The following is a 4,320-nucleotide window of genomic DNA, read 5'->3' as shown; positions in this document are numbered from 1 at the left end:
TAATTATTGGAAAATCGTTTTGATATAATATTATATATTTATATTATGCAGGTCACTAGGTCGCTAATTCTCACTGTAATTATTCCCAGTGTCTTTAAACTATAAAAAAATTACTTATTGTACAAACATTGATGTATATAATATACAAAAAAAAAACCTAAATGATCATAAATAAAACAAAATGGTTATACAAAAATGTAACTTAATATATTATGTTATATATTACTAATTACTATATTAGGTGTAGTTTTTACAATAGGTACTTGAACCAATTTTATAATTAATTATTTATATTGATAGATCAACAGTACCTAATTATACTTTTACCAACATTTCCAAATTATCTAATAACTCATAACTCCTTAACCCGTTATTATGAACATAATCATAATATTTTTCTTATAGTGGCTTAATATAAAAAAAGTAACATATACTCAAAAACTACTCGTTCAAATTTTGATTTGAATATATCATGATTCTTAACAAAAATACCTTCAATAGAATGAAAAAGGGGGTTCCTATTTGAAAAACGAAAGTTTGTAACTTGTATCGTCACAGTTGATCGTAAAGTGGTATAAAAATCTCAAGTATACAAAAATATGGTCTTCAAATAAAATATTTAAAAATTCGAAAAATCAATCATATTTTATTGTGAACATAAATAATAAAAATGCATGTACATTATCCGTACTTAAGCGTTTGCTTATACTAACCATCAAAAATATCACAGACTCTTAAGCACAAACAATGTTCTTACCTCAAAGTTTGATGATAAGTTAATTCATTTTAATATCAAAACTAACAGCACAGTATTGGAACTATCAAACGAAAAATGTGTTAGGTATACGTTGTACGTTTGTTAGACGGAGTGTGCAACACACTCATTGGTAGCTTCCTTTTAAGAATGGTTTTTATAGTGCCAAAATATTAATATTTAAGTTTGGTTTTTAAAAAAAACGTGGACCTCGAAAAATGTTTAAAAAACCTTTGGATTCGTGTTTTTGACAAACAAAAAATGCCCTGGACTTTATGTAAGTAATTATACGGACCAAAATAAATGATGCGTAAGACTCAAACATTTATTGTTTAAATATTATTTTGGTTCAATGCTTCAATGTCTTTTTGGTTACATTACTATACCTTCTTGAATGTTTGATGATAGGTTAACTCACTTTAATATAAAAACTAGCAGCACACTATTGAAACTATCGAACGAAAACTTACTATACGTTATACGTTTCTAAGACGGAGTCTGCAACAAATTCCTCTTATGAATAGTTTTTGTATTGCTGAAATATTAATATTTAAGTTTGTTTTTTAAAAATACGCAGAACTAGAAAAATTATTTTAAAAAAAAACCTTTGGCTTCGTGTTTTTGACGAATAAAAAATACCCGTAAACTTAATGTAGGTTATTATGAGGACCAATAACCAATTTAATGCCCTATCCCTTTTAGTTTTTTCTTGGTTAATTAAAACATTTATTGTTTAAATATATGATGATGATTCAATGATGCAATGTGTTTTTTGTATTAGGTAAGTTCATTAATTTCAATATGATCTCATTTATAAATATGTTTTAAAAATTCGTCGTTTGATGACAGTGTTAAGTGTTAACTAAAACACACGGTGTTTACAAATAGGTTGTTTTATTTCAATTTTTAACCTAGGGCAATTTTTAAAGCTTGACATTTGACAATAATATTCAACGAAAATGTAAAGCATTACTTTTTCAAATAGATACGTCGTTTCACGACCACGTTAATTGAAACATAAGTTTGTACCTACCTATCGCGTGTACATCTAATATTTAGTTCAACCCATAGACCTTAATTATATACAGTGGCGTAAATTGTATCCAAATTCTGGTGGAGCAGAGGTATATTCTTAACCTATAATTTCCAACACACCAATAATCCAACTTCCGAAGTAAAATCCTTCTCAATAAAAAACTATACATTCCTTAAAATAATAAATACATTTTGAATTATTTTAGCAGTAAAACCTTTATTATTATTATATCAATAATAAAAAAAGTGTGAAAGTGGATACCGTTCTGCTGTACACTGTACAATAGGTTACAAGTGGGTCACTGTAGTGGATGGTGTGAAATTGTAATTCAATGATAAAATAATATTGTATAAGAAAAACGATTCTGCGTGACAACGGTCAGTCAGCCTATGATATTACCAAGTATATTTGATGACATAATTTCGGAACCTTGTTTTAAATTTCCCATCCTTAGTTTTAAAGGTTGAATATTTTATAAGTTTTTAATAACAAAATAATTATTAAATTTTATCAAAATTTTGACAGAATTCGAACTTTAAATGCTTATAAAAAACATGTGCCCATGTATTTTTAATATTTTTCAAATATCATTATAACAATATAGTAGGAGCCTTGTATTAAATTTTCAAGATTTTTGACCCAACAAATAATGTTCTATTGACATTCATATAAAAAATGTCTAATAAAATTGGAAACTGAAAAGGTTCCTAAACAGTTCAAAACAAATCAAAATATTTTGAAAATTTCGTCGCTTATAGAAAATGCGAATATAAACAACCAGTGGAAATTTTATGTATGAAATTGTTTCATTTGTTTTAGAGTTCCGAAAAAACCAATATGGGTTTTTTCCGAAACCGATTTTGCGTAGAAATTCCCGTTTTTCCTTAATTTTTATGTTTTTTTTCACGGCGCTTTTGAAAACTATTGATTTTTAAAATTTTATTCAATACGACGTCTTGCTGTCATCTGACATTTGACTTTTGAGAATTAATTGAACATTGATCCAGCGATAACACTCTATTTTGCGGTACAATATTAATAACAATATAATTTTACCATAGAATAACATCATATTCTACGATACTGTCATAATAAAATATAGAATTCTGTGGTTAGTGGTTACCAAAGATAATAATCTAATTAACAATGGTGGTAACTTGAACATTTTATCGTGTATATAAAATGATAAAAAAAAAACTGTCGTAGAAATATGATTATTGTGTACCTACACAAACAACTAAAATAAATAAATAAATCATTGAAAAATTTATAAATTCATCAATCCGCACAAAATCTAAAATATATAATGTATATTTAAATTATATACGATTTTGCTGATATACTACAATATAATAAACTTTACACCTTCCTTATTTATAAACAATCAAATTAAATTCTAAAAAAAAATTTTAATCAAACATCAAAGAAAAATAAACAATTCAAGTTTTGTTATAAATTATACATAAATAATATGTTAATATAATTATGTTACTATCAGAAATAAGACTATTATATATGTCGATTAATTAATAACATTTGGTGGTCTATCAACAACTACTCCACCATAAATGTACACACCACTTCTCGAAAATCTCTCCATTGTCCAAGTATTGGTTTTGGGGTTGTAAATTTCTACAGTATCACTAAAGATAGATTGATCATATTTTCCGCCCATCACATACAATAAACCATCTAAAACGGCTACTCCTATAAAATAATGTATTTTAAATTCAATAAATTTTTACAAAGGTTGTCTCAAAAAAATAATTGTTACCAGGACAAAATCGGCATATTTCCATATCAGCTACAGAAGACCAAACTCCATCACTCGGTCTATAAACCTCAACACTTTTAAGATACTTTTTATTACCATAGCCACCAATAGCATACAAAAGACCGTCTAAGACTCCTAAACCAACACCATGACGGCGTACAGACATTTCTGCAACTGGGGTCCATGTGTCGAGTGTGGGATCATAACATTCCACAGATTTCAAACAGTGGTATTCATCATCAGCACCTCCAACCTACACAGTTTATTTAATTGAAATGCATGATAAAATAAAAATAATGAAATAATATAATATATAGTATATAATATACAGTTGATAACAGTTCAGTGTTTTTGCTCATTTCTGATTATTGTCGTTCGTCGTGTGCCTTGGACCTTCTACTTGGTGCGTTTTTCCTGGATTTTCATCTCGGTGCCGTCCTCGCTGGTGCGTGTTTTCCTGCTCTGGTTCGACCTACATTTGAAGTTTTTCTGGATTTCACTGTGGAGTACCGTGACTCGTGAGTACAGCCTGCACTTGCTTATCTCCACTAATACCGTTTAGCGATTATCGCTACTAACTTCATACTAGTAGGTGTGTATGTTTGGTTGCCTACAAGGGCCCCTATCGTAAATACTGCACTTCGCCTGTTCGGTCTGTTGCTTCACCATCTTCTGTCTCTTAAGCTGCCTACCCTTCAACCCGTCTCCTGACATATTGTTATTTTTTGCTTCACAATGAGTAACCGCACTAGTACT

The sequence above is a fragment of the Acyrthosiphon pisum genome, chromosome A1 (assembly GCF_005508785.2).
Source record: "Acyrthosiphon pisum isolate AL4f chromosome A1, pea_aphid_22Mar2018_4r6ur, whole genome shotgun sequence".
Taxonomy (NCBI): Eukaryota; Metazoa; Arthropoda; class Insecta; order Hemiptera; family Aphididae; genus Acyrthosiphon; species Acyrthosiphon pisum.
Note: the sequence above shows the minus strand (reverse complement) of the source record.